Below are 19489 nucleotides of genomic sequence, written 5' to 3'. Positions count from 1 at the left end.
CGTGTACCCGATTTCTGTATGTCTAGGCCAAGGTAACACATACAATATATAAAGACACGTGTTATCTATGTCGCGTGTACTCGATTTCTGTATGTCTAGGCCAAGGTAACACATACAATATATAAAGACACGTGTTCTCTATGTCGCGTGTACCCGATTCTGTATGTCTAGGCCAAGGTAACACATACAATATATAAAGACACGTGTTCTCTATGTCGCGTGTACCCGATTCTGTATGTCTAGGCCAAGGTAACACATACAATATATAAAGACACGTGTTCTCTATGTCGCGTGTACCCGATTTCTGTATGTCTAGGCCAAGGTAACACATACAATATATAAAGACACGTGTTCTCTATGTCGCGTGTACCCGATTCTGTATGTCTAGGCCAAGGTAACACATACAATATATAAAGACACGTGTTCTCTAGGTCGCGTGTACCCGATTTCTGTATGTCTAGGCCAAGGTAACACATACAATATATAAAGACACGTGTTCTCTAGGTCGCGTGTACCCGATTTCTGTATGTCTAGGCCAAGGTAACACATACAATATATAAAGACACGTGTTCTCTATGTCGCGTGTACTCGATTCTGTATGTCTAGGCCAAGGTAACACATACAATATATAAAGACACGTGTTATCTATGTCGCGTGTACTCGATTTCTGTATGTCTAGGCCAAGGTAACACATACAATATATAAAGACACGTGTTCTCTAGGTCGCGTGTACCCGATTTCTGTATGTCTAGGCCAAGGTAACACATACAATATATAAAGACACGTGTTATCTATGTCGCGTGTACTCGATTTCTGTATGTCTAGGCCAAGGTAACATATACAATATATAAAGACACGCGTTCTCTAGGTCGCGTGTACCCGATTTCTGTATGTCTGGGCCAAGGTAACACATACAATATATAAAGACACGTGTTCTCTAGGTCGCGTGTACTCGATTCTGTATGTCTAGGCCAAGGTAACACATACAATATATAAAGACACGTGTTCTCTATGTCGCGTGTACCCGATTTCTGTATGTCTAGGCCAAGGTAGCGCATACAATATATAAAGACACGCGTTCTCTATGTCGCGTGTACCCGATTTCTGTATGTCTAGACCAAGGTAACACATACAATATATAAAGACACGTGTTCTCCATGTCGCGTGTACCCGATTTCTGTATGTCTAGGCCAAGGTAACACATACAATATATAAAGACACGTGTTCTCTAGGTCGCGTGTACCCGATTTCTGTATGTCTAGGCCAAGGTAACAAATACAATATATAAAGACACGTGTTCTCTATGTCGCGTGTAATCGATTTCTGTATGTCTAGGCCAAGGTAACACATACAATATATAAAGACACGCGTTCTCTATGTCGCGTGTACTCGATTTCTGTATGTCTAGGCCAAGGTAATACATACAATATATAAAGACACGTGTTCTCTAGGTCACGTTAAAACTTAAACAACATGAATATACATGTTATCTATGTAGTTGGTTCCTGATTTCTATGTTACATTTTAACATTATGATAACTTGAACTGTTTATTTCACGCTCATTATTTGAGAGGAACTCTTTGATGTGTTTGTGTTTACGTATCGTTTAAAAAATACTCTAACCAGGGGGTTAACGAAACGAACTAAAGGTATTTGTTCATTTCAGCAACAATTAACTCCAATTAGTAATTTTTTGAAAAGATATTTACGTTGTGGGGATTGTTCAGTTTTAAAACAGTAATAAAAAGTCCACGTATTTATCATTCATAGGCAAATAATTGACAATTTAAAGAAGAATATTGTGCACATGCTCATCTATTTTAATAAGTACAAGTCGTTATTGCAATAATCATCAAGGGACTTAAAGAATTGTAGGTTTTTTAAACAGGCTAGAACAGCGAAATGCTCAACCCATCGGAGTGTAATATAGGAGAGTGTGTCACAACAGACAACTCCTGTTGGGTGTCAGAGACTGTCTAGGTAGAAATGTTTTATGGTGATAATCTTTTAATCAAAATTCAAAAAGACTGACGATGTTGTTCTAGTATTGGACAATGTGTAGTATATAAGCAAAGTTGGTATAATTCGACAAGTATCCCGGTAGCGAAATGCTGACCAATCATAATAGTTAAACTGCTTATGTCGACAATACTTTACCGGCCCCAGTGTCGTTAATATCCACAATTCGCCCCTAGCCCGAGTGTTTACCTATTATATTAATGTCGACAAATCTTTACTGGCCCGAGTGTTTACCTACTATGTTAAGGTAGACAAATCTTTACTGGCCCGAGTGTTTACCTACTGTGTTAATGTCGACAAATCTTTACTGGCCCGAGTGTTTACCTACAATGTTAATGTCGACAAATCTTTACTGGTCCGAGTGTTTACCTACTGTGTTAATGTCGACAAATCTTTACTGGTCCGAGTGTTTACCTACTGTGTTAATGTCGACAAATCTTTACTGGCCCGAGTGTTTACCTACAATGTTAATGTCGACAAATCTTTACTGGTCCGAGTGTTCACCTACTATGTTAATGTCGACAAATCTTTACTGGCCCGAGTGTTCACCTACTATGTTAATGTCGGTAAATCTTTACTGGCCCGAGTGTTTACCTACTATGTTAATGTCGACAAATTTTTACTGGCCCGAGTGTTTACCTACTGTGTTAATGTCGACAAATCTTTAGTGGTCCGAGTGTTTACCTACTATGTTAATGTCGACAAATCTTTACTGGTCCGAGTGTTTACCTACTATGTTAATGTCGACAAATCTTTACTGGTCCGAGTGTTTACCTACTATGTTAATGTCGACAAATCTTTACTGGTCCGAGTGTTTACCTACTATGTTAATGTCGGTAAATCTTTACTGGCCCGAGTGTTTACCTACTATGTTAATGTCGACAAATCTTTACTGGCCCGAGTGTTTACCTACTATGTTAATGTCGACAAATCTTTAGTGGTCCGAGTGTTTACCTACTATGTTAATGTCGACAAATCTTTACTGGTCCGAGTGTTTACCTACTATGTTAATGTCGACAAATCTTTACTGGTCCGAGTGTTTACCTACTATGTTAATGTCGACAAATCTTTACTGGTCCGAGTGTTTACCTACTATGTTAATGTCGGTAAATCTTTACTGGCCCGAGTGTTTACCTACTATGTTAATGTCGACAAATCTTTACTGGCCCGAGTGTTTACCTACTATGTTAATGTCGGAAAATCTTTACTGGCCCGAGTGTTTACCTACTGTGTTAATGTCGACAAATCTTTACTGGCCCGAGTGTTTACCTACAATGTTAATGTCGACAAATCTTTACTGGCCCAAGTGTTTACCTACTGTGTTAATGTCGACAAATCTTTACTGGTCCGAGTGTTTACCTACCATGTTAATGTCGACAAATCTTTACTGGTCCGAGTGTTTACCTACTATGTTAATGTCGGTAAATCTTTACTGGTCCGAGTGTTTACCTACTATGTTAATGTCGACAAATCTTTACTGGTCCGAGTGTTTACCTACTATGTTAATGTCGACAAATCTTTACTGGTCCGAGTGTTTACCTACTATGTTAATGTCGGTAAATCTTTACTGGTCCGAGTGTTTACCTACTATGTTAATGTCGACAAATCTTTACTGGCCCGAGTGTTTACCTACAATGTTAATGTCGACAAATCTTTACTGGCCCGAGTGTTTACCTACTATGTTAATGTCGGTAAATCTTTACTGGTCCGAGTGTTTACCTACACTATGTTAATGTCGACAAATCTTTACTGGCCCGAGTGTTTACCTACTGTGTTAATGTCGGTAAATCTTTACTGGCCCGAGTATTTACCTACTGTGTTAATGTCGACAAATCTTTACTGGCCCGAGTGTTTACCTACACTATGTTAATGTCGACAAATCTTTACTGGCCCGAGTGTTTACCTACTATGTTAATGTCGACAAATCTTTACTGGTCCGAGTGTTTACCTACTATGTTAATGTCGACAAATCTTTACTGGTCCGAGTGTTTACCTACAATGTTAATGTCGACAAATCTTTACTGGTCCGAGTGTTTACCTACTATGTTAATGTCGACAAATCTTTACTGGCCCGAGTGTTTACCTACTATGTTAATGTCGACAAATCTTTACTGGCCCGAGTGTTTACCTACTATGTTAATGTCGGTAAATCTTTACTGGCCCGAGTGTTTACCTACAATGTTAAGGTAGACAAATCTTTACTGGCCCGAGTGTTTACCTACTGTGTTAATGTCGACAAATCTTTACTGGCCCGAGTGTTTACCTACAATGTTAATGTCGACAAATCTTTACTGGTCCGAGTGTTTACCTACTGTGTTAATGTCGACAAATCTTTACTGGTCCGAGTGTTTACCTACTGTGTTAATGTCGACAAATCTTTACTGGCCCGAGTGTTTACCTACAATGTTAATGTCGACAAATCTTTACTGGTCCGAGTGTTCACCTACTATGTTAATGTCGACAAATCTTTACTGGCCCGAGTGTTCACCTACTATGTTAATGTCGGTAAATCTTTACTGGCCCGAGTGTTTACCTACTATGTTAATGTCGACAAATTTTTACTGGCCCGAGTGTTTACCTACTGTGTTAATGTCGACAAATCTTTAGTGGTCCGAGTGTTTACCTACTATGTTAATGTCGACAAATCTTTACTGGTCCGAGTGTTTACCTACTATGTTAATGTCGACAAATCTTTACTGGTCCGAGTGTTTACCTACTATGTTAATGTCGACAAATCTTTACTGGTCCGAGTGTTTACCTACTATGTTAATGTCGGTAAATCTTTACTGGCCCGAGTGTTTACCTACTATGTTAATGTCGACAAATCTTTACTGGCCCGAGTGTTTACCTACTATGTTAATGTCGGAAAATCTTTACTGGCCCGAGTGTTTACCTACTGTGTTAATGTCGACAAATCTTTACTGGCCCGAGTGTTTACCTACAATGTTAATGTCGACAAATCTTTACTGGCCCGAGTGTTTACCTACTATGTTAATGTCGACAAATCTTTACTGGCCCGAGTGTTTACCTACTATGTTAATGTCGGTAAATCTTTACTGGCCCAAGTGTTTACCTACTGTGTTAATGTCGACAAATCTTTACTGGTCCGAGTGTTTACCTACCATGTTAATGTCGACAAATCTTTACTGGTCCGAGTGTTTACCTACTATGTTAATGTCGGTAAATCTTTACTGGTCCGAGTGTTTACCTACTATGTTAATGTCGACAAATCTTTACTGGTCCGAGTGTTTACCTACTATGTTAATGTCGACAAATCTTTACTGGTCCGAGTGTTTACCTACTATGTTAATGTCGGTAAATCTTTACTGGTCCGAGTGTTTACCTACTATGTTAATGTCGACAAATCTTTACTGGCCCGAGTGTTTACCTACAATGTTAATGTCGACAAATCTTTACTGGCCCGAGTGTTTACCTACTATGTTAATGTCGGTAAATCTTTACTGGTCCGAGTGTTTACCTACACTATGTTAATGTCGACAAATCTTTACTGGCCCGAGTGTTTACCTACTGTGTTAATGTCGGTAAATCTTTACTGGCCCGAGTATTTACCTACTGTGTTAATGTCGACAAATCTTTACTGGCCCGAGTGTTTACCTACACTATGTTAATGTCGACAAATCTTTTCTGGCCCGAGTGTTTACCTACTATGTTAATGTCGACAAATCTTTACTGGTCCGAGTGTTTACCTACTATGTTAATGTCGACAAATCTTTACTGGTCCGAGTGTTTACCTACAATGTTAATGTCGACAAATCTTTACTGGTCCGAGTGTTTACCTACTATGTTAATGTCGACAAATCTTTACTGGCCCGAGTGTTTACCTACTATGTTAATGTCGACAAATCTTTACTGGCCCGAGTGTTTACCTACTATGTTAATGTCGGTAAATCTTTACTGGCCCGAGTGTTTACCTACAATGTTAATGTCGACAAATCTTTACTGGTCCGAGTGTTTACCTACTATGTTAATGTCGGTAAATCTTTACTGGTCCGAGTGTTTACCTACTATGTTAATGTCGGTAAATCTTTACTGGTCCGAGTGTTTACCTACTATGTTAATGTCGACAAATCTTTACTGGCCCGAGTGTTTACCTACGGTGTTAATGTCGACAAATCTTTACTGGCCCGAGTGTTTACCTACTATGTTAATGTCGGTAAATCTTTACTGGCCCGAGTGTTTACCTACTATGTTAATGTCGACAAATCTTTACTGGCCCGAGTGTTTACCTACTATGTTAATGTCGGTAAATCTTTACTGGCCCGAGTGTTTACCTACTATGTTAATGTCGACAAATCTTTACTGGCCCGAGTGTTTACCTACTATGTTAATGTCGGTAAATCTTTACTGTCCCGAGTGTTTACCTACTATGTTAATGTCGACAAATCTTTACTGGTCCGAGTGTTTACCTACTATGTTAATGTCGACAAATCTTTACTGGTCCGAGTGTTTACCTACTATGTTAATGTCGGAAAATCTTTACTGGCCCGAGTGTTTACCTACTATGTTAATGTCGGTAAATCTTTACTGGCCCGAGTATTTACCTACTGTGTTAATGTCGACAAATCTTTACTGGCCCGAGTGTTTACCTACACTATGTTAATGTCGACAAATCTTTACTGGCCCGAGTGTTTACCTACTATGTTAATGTCGACAAATCTTTACTGGTCCGAGTGTTTACCTACTATGTTAATGTTGACAAATCTTTACTGGTCCGAGTGTTTACCTACTATGTTAATGTCGGAAAATCTTTACTGGCCCGAGTGTTTACCTACTGTGTTAATGTCGACAAATCTTTACTGGCCCGAGTGTTTACCTACTGTGTTAATGTCGGTAAATCTTTACTGGCCCGAGTGTTTACCTACTATGTTAATGTAGACAAATCTTTACTGGCCCGAGTGTTTACCTACTATGTTAATGTCGACAAATCTTTACTGGCCCGAGTGTTTACCTACTATGTTAAGGTAGACAAATCTTTACTGGTCCGAGTGTTTACCTACAATGTTAATGTCGACAAATCTTTACTGGCCCGAGTGTTTACCTACTGTGTTAATGTCGACAAATCTTTACTGGCCCGAGTGTTTACCTACTATGTTAATGTCGACAAATCTTTACTGGCCCGAGTGTTTACCTACTATGTTAAGGTAGACAAATCTTTACTGGTCCGAGTGTTTACCTACTATGTTAATGTCGACAAATCTTTACTGGCCCGAGTGTTTACCTACTATGTTAATGTCGACAAATCTTTACTGGCCCGAGTGTTTACCTACTATGTTAATGTCGACAAATCTTTACTGGCCCGAGTGTTTACCTACTATGTTAATGTCGACAAATCTTTACTGGTCCGAGTGTTTACCTACACTATGTTAATGTCGGTAAATCTTTACTGGCCCGAGTGTTTACCTACAATGTTAATGTCGACAAATCTTTACTGGCCCGAGTGTTTACCTACTATGTTAATGTCGACAAATCTTTACTGGTCCGAGTGTTTACCTACAATGTTAATGTAGACAAATCTTTACTGGCCCGAGTGTTTACCTACTATGTTAATGTCGGTAAATCTTTACTGGCCCGAGTGTTTACCTACTGTGTTAATGTCGACAAATCTTTACTGGCCCGAGTGTTTACCTACTATGTTAATGTCGACAAATCTTTTCTGGTCCGAGTGTTTACCTACTATGTTAATGTCGACAAATCTTTACTGGCCCGAGTGTTTACCTACTATGTTAATGTCGGTAAATCTTTACTGGCCCGAGTGTTTACCTACTATGTTAATGTCGGTAAATATTTACTGGCCCGAGTGTTTACCTACTATGTTAATGTCGACAAATCTTTACTGGCCCGAGTGTTTACCTACTATGTTAATGTCGACAAATCTTTACTGGCCCGAGTGTTTACCTACTGTGTTAATGTCGACAAATCTTTACTGGCCCGAGTGTTTACCTACAATGTTAATGTCGGCAAATCTTTACTGGTCCGAGTGTTTACCTACTGTGTTAATGTCGGTAAATCTTTACTGGCCCGAGTGTTTAACTACTATGTTAATGTCGGTAAATCTTTACTGGTCCGAGTGTTTACCTACTATGTTAATGTCGACAAATCTTTACTGGTCCGAGTGTTTACCTACAATGTTAAGGTCGACAAATCTTTACTGGCCGGAGTGTTTACCTACTATGTTAATGTCGGTAAATCTTTACTGGCCCGATTGTTTACCTACTGTGTTAATGTCGACAAACCTTTACTGGCCCGAGTGTTTACCTACTGTGTTAATGTAGACAAATCTTTACTGGCCCGAGTGTTTACCTACTATGTTAAGGTAGACAAATCTTTACTGGCCCGAGTGTTTACCTACTGTGTTAATGTCGACAAACCTTTACTGGCCCGAGTGTTTACCTACTACGTTAATGTCGGTAAATCTTTACTGGCCCGAGTGTTTACCTACTATGTTAATGTCGGTAAATCTTTACTGGTCCGATTGTTTACCTACTGTGTTAATGTCGACAAACCTTTACTGGCCCGAGTGTTTACCTACTATGTTAATGTCGACAAATCTTTACTGGTCCGAGTGTTTACCTACCATGTTAATGTCGACAAATCTTTACTGGCCCGAGTGTTTACCTACTGTGTTAATGTCGGTAAACCTTTACTGGCCCGAGTGTTTACCTACTGTGTTAATGTCGACAAATCTTTACTGGCCCGAGTGTTTACCTACTATGTTAAGGTCGACAAATCTTTACTGGTCCGAGTGTTTACCTACTATGTTAATGACGGTAAATCTTTACTGGCCCGAGTGTTTACCTACTATGTTAATGTCGACAAATCTTTACTGGCCCGAGTGTTTACCTACTATGTTAATGTCGACAAATCTTTACTGGCCCGAGTGTTTACCTACTATGTTAATGTCGGTAAATCTTTACTGGCCCGAGTATTTACCTACTATGTTAATGTCGACAAATCTTTACTGGTCCGAGTGTTTACCTTCTATGTTAATGTCGGTAAATCTTTACTGGCCCGAGTGTTTACCTACTGTGTTAATGTCGGTAAATCTTTACTGGCCCGAGTGTTTACCTACAATGTTAATGTCGACAAATCTTTACTGGCCCGAGTGTTTACCTACTATGTTAATGTCGACAAATCTTTACTGGCCCGAGTGTTTACCTACTGTGTTAATGTCGACAAATCTTTACTGGCCCGAGTGTTTACCTACTATGTTAATGTCGACAAATCTTTACTGGCCCGAGTGTTTACCTACAATGTTAATGTCGACAAATCTTTACTGGCCCGAGTGTTTACCTACTATGTTAATGTCGGTAAATCTTTACTGGCCCGAGTGTTTACCTACTGTGTTAATGTCGGTAAATCTTTACTGGCCCGAGTGTTTACCTTCTATGTTAATGTCGGTAAATCTTTACTGGCCCGAGTGTTTACCTACTGTGTTAATGTCGGTAAATCTTTACTGGTCCGAGTGTTTACCTACTATGTTAATGTCGACAAATCTTTACTGGTCCGAGTGTTTACCTACAATGTTAAGGTCGACAAATCTTTACTGGTCCGAGTGTTTACCTACTATGTTAATGTCGGTAAATCTTTACTGGCCCGATTGTTTACCTACTGTGTTAATGTCGACAAACCTTTACTGGCCCGAGTGTTTACCTACTGTGTTAATGTAGACAAATCTTTACTGGCCCGAGTGTTTACCTACTATGTTAAGGTAGACAAATCTTTACTGGCCCGAGTGTTTACCTACTGTGTTAATGTAGACAAATCTTTACTGGCCCGAGTGTTTACCTACTGTGTTAATGTCGGTAAATCTTTACTGGCCCGAGTGTTTACCTACTACGTTAATGTCGGTAAATCTTTACTGGTCCGATTGTTTACCTACTGTGTTAATGTCGACAAACCTTTACTGGCCCGATTGTTTACCTACTGTGTTAATGTCGACAAATCTTTACTGGTCCGAGTGTTTACCTACCATGTTAATGTCGACAAATCTTTACTGGCCCGAGTGTTTACCTACTGTGTTAATGTCGGTAAACCTTTACTGGCCCGAGTGTTTACCTACTGTGTTAATGTCGACAAATCTTTACTGGCCCGAGTGTTTACCTACTATGTTAAGGTCGACAAATCTTTACTGGTCCGAGTGTTTACCTACTATGTTAATGACGGTAAATCTTTACTGGCCCGAGTGTTTACCTACTATGTTAATGTCGACAAATCTTTACTGGCCCGAGTGTTTACCTACTATGTTAATGTCGACAAATCTTTACTGGCCCGAGTGTTTACCTACTATGTTAATGTCGGTAAATCTTTACTGGCCCGAGTGTTTACCTACTATGTTAATGTCGTTAAATCTTTACTGGCCCGAGTATTTACCTACTATGTTAATGTCGACAAATCTTTACTGGTCCGAGTGTTTACCTTCTATGTTAATGTCGGTAAATCTTTACTGGCCCGAGTGTTTACCTACTGTGTTAATGTCGGTAAATCTTTACTGGCCCGAGTGTTTACCTACAATGTTAATGTCGACAAATCTTTACTGGCCCGAGTGTTTACCTACTATGTTAATGTCGACAAATCTTTACTGGCCCGAGTGTTTACCTACTGTGTTAATGTCGACAAATCTTTACTGGCCCGAGTGTTTACCTACTATGTTAATGTCGACAAATCTTTACTGGCCCGAGTGTTTACCTACAATGTTAATGTCGACAAATCTTTACTGGCCCGAGTGTTTACCTACTATGTTAATGTCGGTAAATCTTTACTGGCCCGAGTGTTTACCTACTGTGTTAATGTCGGTAAATCTTTACTGGTCCGAGTGTTTACCTTCTATGTTAATGTCGGTAAATCTTTACTGGCCCGAGTGTTTACCTACTGTGTTAATGTCGGTAAATCTTTACTGGCCCGAGTGTTTACCTACAATGTTAATGTCGACAAATCTTTACTGGCCCGAGTGTTTACCTACTATGTTAATGTCGACAAATCTTTACTGGTCCGAGTGTTTACCTACTGTGTTAATGTCGACAAATCTTTACTGGCCCGAGTGTTTACCTACTATGTTAATGTCGACAAATCTTTACTGGCCCAAGTGTTTACCTACTATGTTAATGTCGGTAAATCTTTACTGGCCCGAGTGTTTACCTACAATGTTAATGTCGACAAATCTTTACTGGCCCGAGTGTTTACCTACTATGTTAATGTCGACAAATCTTTACTGGTCCGAGTGTTTACCTACTATGTTAATGTCGACAAATCTTTACTGGCCCGAGTGTTTACCTACTATGTTAATGTCGACAAATCTTTACTGGCCCGAGTGTTTACCTACTATGTTAATGTCGACAAATCTTTACTGGTCCGAGTGTTTACCTACTATGTTAATGTCGACAAATCTTTACTGGTCCGAGTGTTTACCTACTATGTTAATGTCGACAAATCTTTACTGGTCCGAGTGTTTACCTATTATATTAATGTCGACAAATCTTTACTGGTCCGAGTGTTTACCTACAATGTTAATGTCGACAAATCTTTACTGGTCCGAGTGTTTACCTACTATGTTAATGTCGACAAATCTTTACTGGCCCGAGTGTTTACCTACTATGTTAATGTCGACAAATCTTTACTGGCCCGAGTGTTTACCTACTATGTTAATGTCGACAAATCTTTACTGGCCCGAGTGTTTACCTACTATGTTAATGTCGACAAATCTTTTCTGGTCCGAGTGTTTACCTACTATGTTAATGTCGACAAATCTTTACTGGTCCGAGTGTTTACCTACTATGTTAATGTCGACAAATCTTTACTGGTCCGAGTGTTTACCTATTATATTAATGTCGACAAATCTTTACTGGTCCGAGTGTTTACCTACTATGTTAATGTCGACAAATCTTCACTGGCCCGAGTGTTTACCTACGGTGTTAATGTCGACAAATCTTTACTGGTCCGAGTGTTTACCTACCATGTTAATGTCGACAAATCTTTACTGGCCTGAGTGTTTACCTACTATGTTAATGTCGACAAATCTTTACTGGCCCGAGTGTTTACCTACTGTGTTAATGTCGACAAATCTTTACTGGTCCGAGTGTTTACCTACAATGTTAATGTCGACAAATCTTTACTGGTCCGAATGTTTACCTACTGTGTTAATGTCGACAAATCTTTACCGGCCTCTGTCTCTTCTAAATGATACCAACTCTACTTACAAGACAATGGTTTAAATGGAGATATAGCCACTGTTTTGTTTGATTTTATTACTATTTTCTAATTTGAATTTTTAAGCACGTGCTTTTGGAAAATGTGGACTAGTTTGAAATAGTGTAATTACTAGTGTTATATTAATCTTTATTTTTCTAAAACAATTTACTAACAGTTAGGTCTACGTATTAAACCATCAGATGTGATTAAGTATCGACTATGCATATTTCTGGTAAATGAATTTGGTAGCATCGAAAATAAAGACATCTGGTGAGTTAGCTTAGGTTGTTAGGTTGGTTCCAGAGTTAGTCCGGTTAGGTAACTTAGGTTGTTAGGCTGGTTCCAGAGTTAGTCCGGTTAGGTAACTAAGGTTGTTAGGCTGGTTCCAGAGTTAGTCCGGTTAGGTAACTTAGGTTATTAGGTTAATTCCAGAGTTAGTCATGTTAGGTAACTTAGGTTATTAGGTTAGCTCCAGAGTTAGTCCGGTTAGGTAGCTTAGGTTGTTAGGCTGGTTCCTGTGTTAGTCCGGTTAGGTAACTTAGGTTGTTAGACTGGTTCCAGAGTTAGTCCGGTTAGGTAACTTAGGTTGTTAGGATGGTTCCTGAGTTTGTCCGATTAGATCATTTGTCTGATGAAAGAGTTTGTTAACTTAGATAGTTTGTACGGTTAGATAGTTTGTCCGGTTAGATAGTTTGTCCGTTTAGATAGAGTGTCCGGTTAGGTAGTATGTCTGATTAGATAGTTTGTCCGGTTAGGTAGTATGTCTGATTAGATAGTTTGTCCGGTTAGATAGAGTGTCCGGTTAGGTAGTATGTCTGATTAGATAGTTTGTCCGGTTAGATAGAGTGTCCGGTTAGATACATGTAGTTTGTCCGGTTAGGTAGTTTGCCCGATTAGATCGTTTGTCCGGTTAGATAGTTTGTCCGGTTAGGTAGTATGTCTGATTAGATAGTGTGCCCGGTTAGATAGTTTGTCCGGTTAGGTAGTATGTCTGATTAGATAGTGTGCCCGGTTAGATAGTTTGCCCGGTTAGATAGTTTGTCTGATTAGATAGTTTGCCCGGTTAGATAGTTTGTCTGATTAGATAGTTTGCCCGGTTAGATAGTTTGTCTGATTAGATAGTTTGCCCGGTTAGATAGTTTGTCTGATTAGATAGTTTGCCCGGTTAGATAGTTTGTCTGATTAGATAGTTTGTCCGGTTAGATAGTTTGTCCGGTTAGGTAGTATGTCTGATTAGATAGTTTGCCCGGTTAGATAGTTTGCCCGGTTAGATAAAGTGTCCGGTTAGGTAGTATGTCTGATTAGATAGTTTGTCCGGTTAGATAGTTTGTCCGGTTAGGTAGTATGTCTGATTAGATAGTTTGTCCAGTTAGATAATTCGTACGGTTAGATAATTTGTCCGGTTAGATCTATATGGACATTAATACAGACAATTTCCTAAAAATCATGACACGATGATCGTTATATTGGTGACATTGTAAAAAATAATGTAGCGCATTTTCCAAGGGAAATGAACAATTACAAGAAGGGTTCAGAGTTAAATTAACTTTAAAAAGGTCTGAATTTAATGAGCTACATCCATGTCGAAGTCTATTGTGAATGACATCAAGTTTTCTGTCACCAACTCCTAGTCTTATTGCTACAGGTATTTTTCGTTTTATTTGTCTTTTAAATTTTGCTATTGTTTCTGAAGATCTTACAGTGATGTCTAAAGAATTCCATGTTTTTACTGTGCTGGGAAGAAATGATTTTTCATATAGAGACAGACGACATCTAGGTGGTACATAATCTTGGTTATTTCTCAAGTTGTAAGTAGTATTTTCATTGACTCTGTTGGGCAAAAGGTCGTTCAAATAAGATGGCGCCATATTATAGTGCATTTTATAGAATAATAAAAGTTTTTTCTGCTTTCGCCTTTCTAATAGTGTTTCCCACCCGGTTTCTATATATAGCGACTGTCTACTTGTAAATGAGGTTAAACCTGTGACAATTCTAGCTGCTTCTAGCTGAATTTTCTCTAACTTGTCAGTATCTGAGTTGTTACACCCATCCCATAATTCACTCGCATATTCTAGCAAGGGTCTTATAAATACAATATATAATTTAGACAAAATTTCCTTTTTCAAAGTAAATTTCAACTTACGTGAAACAGATAAGTGACGTGAGGCAGAATTAGCGATATTTGAAATATGAGTTTCCCACTTAGCATTTTCGTTAATTTGGACAAGGCATGGAGTATAGTAAGCCCTGTTAGATAGTTAGGCCGGGTAGAGAGTTAGTCTAGAAAGATAGTTTACCCTGTTAGTCAGTTAGATACATGTAGGTAGTCAGATAGATAGATATCCCGGTAAGATAGGTAGTTCGGTTACATGGGTTATCCGGTTAGATAGGTAGTTCGATTAGATAGGTAGTTCGGTTATATAGTAACTTCGGTTATATAGTTACTTCGGTTAGATAGTTACTTCGGTTAGATAGGTAGTTCGGTTAGATAGGTAGTTCGGTTAGATAGGTAGTTCGGTTAGATAGTTAGTTCGGTTAGATAGGTAGTTCGGTTAGATAGGTAGTTCGGTTAGATAGGTAGTTCGGTTAGATAGTTACTTCGGTTAGATAGGTAGTCCGGTTAGATAGGTAGTTCGGTTAGATAGGTAGTTCGGTAAGATAGTTACTTCGGTTAGATAGGTAGTTCGGTTAGATAGGTAGTTCGGTAAGATAGTTACTTCGGTTAGATAGGTAGTTCGGTTAGATAGGTAGTTCGGTTAGATAGTTACTTCGGTTAGATAGGTAGTTCGGTTAGATAGGTAGTTCGGTTAGATAGGTAGTTCGGTTAGATAGGTAGTTCGGTAAGATAGTTACTTCGGTTAGATAGGTAGTTCGGTTAGATAGGTAGTTCGGTAAGATAGTTACTTCGGTTAGATAGGTAGTTCGGTTAGATAGGTAGTTCGGTTAGATAGGTAGTTCGGTTAGATAGTTACTTCGGTTAGATAGGTAGTTCGGTTAGATAGGTAGTTCGGTTGGATAGGTAGTTCGGTAAGATAGTTACTTCGGTTAGATAGGTAGTTCGGTTAGATAGTTACTTCGGTTAGATAGGTAGTTCGGTTAGATAGGTAGTTCGGTAAGATAGTTACTTCGGTTAGATAGGTAGTTCGGTTAGATAGGTAGTTCGGTTAGATAGGTAGTTCGGTTAGATAGTTACTTCGGTTAGATAGGTAGTTCGGTTAGATAGGTAGTTCGGTTAGATAGGTAGTTCGGTTAGATAGTTACTTCGGTTATATAGTTACTTTAGTTAGATAGGTAGTTCGGTTAGATAGTTACTTCGGTTATATAGTTACTTTAGTTAGATAGGTAGTTCGGTTAGATAGGTAGTTCGGTTAGATAGGTAGTTCGGTTAGATAGGTAGTTCGGTTAGATAGGTAGTTCGGTTAGATAGGTAGTTCGGTTAGATAGTTACTTCGGTTAGATAGTTATTTCGGTTAGATAGGTAGTTCGGTATCCACTGTTGTGGTAGAAGGCCGTGTTAGTGTCAGATCCACGACAGTGTCATTCGGTAGTTTGTTGCCAAAATCTGGGAAATGTAAGTAATGCGATCAACGAAAAAAAACTGCTGGGTTATCTTTTGGACTGAAATGATAAAATGTGTTAAAGCGGTACATTAATCAAGTCAAAGTCTGAACTGGTACAGTGAGAGTAGGAGACAAGCGATGCGTGTCTACCGATACAGTCAACAGACTCGGACAATTAGCTAAAGAGTAATAAATGTCTTATTTTTGTTGGTATTCTTCATTTCGCACAGAAATGACTGCTGAACTATTTGGTTGGATTATAGTGTTACTATCTGTCAAATATCGAATCACTACTCTAAACGTCTTTTTTAAGTATAAAACAATGCTTCAGAAAATCAAATATATTAAACACAAGCTACAGTTACGTATAAAGGCTATATGCTAAGAAAACAAAATGAAGGACAGAAAATGTGACGGAAGGTAGATGGTGTTGAATTAAAACAGCATCATTGGTTAATTTAACTACATGTCGTGAACTAGCCACGGAGACATGTATTAACAACCCATGGTCTATACATTATTGTATCTGTAAGGTCTGTCTTGTCCCTGCGAATACAGTATAGATATCAATAGAGTAGACCATAGGGTCACCTCCCCACACAGGAATATTGCTTGTTATGAGATATACAGCTGTACGGCTGATAGACAATTTAAAGAAGCCTGGTACCAGGGAGGTAACTCTTGTACAAGCTCTGTGACGTCTCCAGAACGGAAATTAAAGTGAAATCCGTATCAAAATCAACCGACAAGCTCACAGACAAAACACTACACCCCACAAGTCGGGCTTTGCCGTACGTCGGCGCATGGGTGTGTTCGTGGTCTTACAAACATATCAATTCTATAACATTTTTTTTTTCAAGTAAGAGGTTTAAAGAATTAGTTTATATGATATGTACGCATCAGTTCGTTTTATAAAGTTATGCCCAGTATGTCTTGTAGTTTTCTGTGATCATATGATACTTTATTAAGTGGCTTGTGTTTTAATGTCGGGGTTACCAGGTATAGCAGGTAATATTCCGGTGTCACCCGGTCCACTTGCAAATTTATCAATGACTTCGGTTTACGCATAAGTTAATGCATAATACATGTGACATTAATTGCTGTTTATTTGAATCACATTAAAATTGGTGCCATGAGAGTCGCGCTAATTTGCAAATAATCTAAAATAGTTATTTGTCATAAAGCTCCACCAATATTCTGTTGTTTTATATTAATTGTTTTCTTTCTGATATGTGGATTTATATTCAGAAGGCCATTTGAATGTTTCGATTTAAACATACTCTTGGGATAAACAAACATAGTCATAAATGTAGCGATATAATCTATTTTAATGAGTTCAGTTATCAATCCATTTTGAAATGATCTCCGGTCTAAACATGTGACTTCAATTTATCAGATTATATACTGTACATTGTATATAAATCCAAATAAGTAGTATTTCCAGACGTTATATATTCATAACATGTCTGTTATAGATACTAGTGTTATTAATGAAAGAAAATATATATTAATATTTATAATGCTTTACGGCAAGAGCTAATGTGATCCCGTTAATGAATGTCATTTGGTGCTTGGCAAGGCGAGAACAGTTTTGGGCTTTACCTCCTTTGACCGAAACAGCGGTCTGTAGAATTGGTGGTTGAAAAGGCGATGGCAGTTTTGGGCTGAAATTGATGATTGGCAAGGCGATGACAGTTTTGGGCTTTATGCTAAGACCGATTGCTGCTCTCTACAGGACTTTCGGTTGGCGCTAAAACTGGCGAATACAATACAATACAATACAATACAATACAATACAATACAATACAATACAATACAATACTACAATACAATACAATACAATGTAATTCAATACTATGCATTATAATACAATACAATACAAAACGATTAAATTTCAATACAATACAATACAATTCAATAATATGCAATACAATACAATTCAATTCAATACAATACAATTCAATACAATACAATTCAATACAATACAATTCAATACAATTCAAAACAATAAAATACTATGCAATACAATACAATACTATGCAATACAATACAATACAGTTCAATACAATACAACACAATACAATTTAATACAATATCTAAGTTGAGTGCCACGTATCACAAGACAGATATAATACGTACAAATAACAGACAATAACTTGATTCTCTGTGATGTCTAGTCGTATTCCACTTTAGAGACACTACTGGTTCCACATCGGTATATTGTTGATATATGAGGACTAGCTATATATATTGTAATATGACCGAGTGTCTCCTCATGCAACTGTACCAAGGCTCAGTGTGGTGACAATAATATAAACCGTCCGTCAGTTATCCTACCATCCATGTAAACGTCTTCATAATGACAGCGTCGGTGCCGAAATAAAAAGTTTATAGGAATGAATGCGAGTTTTGTGCGTAAATGCGTGTATGGAGTAAAGGTGTGTATGTATCATGTTGTGTTGATGTGAATCCATGGGTATCTGTGTGAATCAATGTGTGTTTTTTTTGTGAATCATGGTGTGTTTGTGTGAAAAATAATGTGTGTTTTTAGTCGGGATATGTTTTTATGAGTCGGGATGTGTTTTTGTGAGTCGGGATGTGCTTTTGTGAGTCGGGATGTGTTTTTATGAGTCGGGATGTGTTTTTGTGAGTCGTGATGTGTTTTTGTGAGTCGGGATGTGTTTTTATGAGTCGGGATGTGTTTTTATGAGTCGGGATGTGTTTTTGTGAGTCGGGAAGTGTTTTTATGAGTCGGGATATGTTTTTATGATGTGTTTTTATGAGTCGGGATGTGTTTTTATGAATCGGGATGTGTTTTTGTGAGTCGGGATTGTGTTTTTGTGAGTCGGGATGTGTTTTTGTGAGTCGGGATGTGTTTTTGTGGATTAGGGTTTGCTTTTGTGAATCAATTATTTGTGCTAATGCGAATCATTGTCTGTACAATTAATTATGTCTGATGTTAGTGTGCATGCTTACGTTCTAATTAAATAAGTTAGATAATGTGATAAAGATGTATTACAGAGACATTTTTAAAAGCAATTAACTGATTTGAAATTGACTGAAAGTACAAGTCTGCAAAAAGTTTGTGTAGTTAACGATATAGAATGTGTCTTGTTACCGATGTTTACGTATATGACTTAAATCTAATGTTAGTGATAGTATCAGCGAATCAGTATATCTCAATAACAAGCAACTGGTAGTTCCTTATAAGGAAGAGCTCTGTCACCCGGTTCAGTCGTACCGTCTGCATGTAACAGGAAAGAGCTTTGTAATTTAGGGGAGTACTTTTACATCACTTTCTAGATCACAGCTTTAGCTTACTGTGTCACTCATATCAGTTTCTAGCTTTACCGATATTATAGCCGTCTATCCACTGACTACACTATTGTATACTCTGCCAGAAATCTCGAAAAAGTCATCAATTTAACAGGCGGTGGCTTATTATTTAAGGGAAGGATTTCATGCTGCCCAACCAATATGTCAGTTTAAACTGTGTTTGTTCGTCAATTTTCATTTAACAATATATGTACAACATATACATTATACAAAAAAGGAATCAGATCATTACGTTCCAGGTAAATCAGGGACAGGCTTCTTAAATGATCGATGGAACCGGTGTAAACAAAGAAAACCCTTCCTACGCCTGTTAAGTTGATGACAATTCGAAATAGCTTCAAGTGAACGATATCTTATGGTAATCAGA

This window comes from Pecten maximus, chromosome 2 (assembly GCF_902652985.1).
Source record: "Pecten maximus chromosome 2, xPecMax1.1, whole genome shotgun sequence".
Lineage (NCBI taxonomy): Eukaryota > Metazoa > Mollusca > Bivalvia > Pectinida > Pectinidae > Pecten > Pecten maximus.
The sequence above is the reverse complement of the archived record's forward strand: the minus strand, read 5'-3'. Positions refer to the sequence as shown.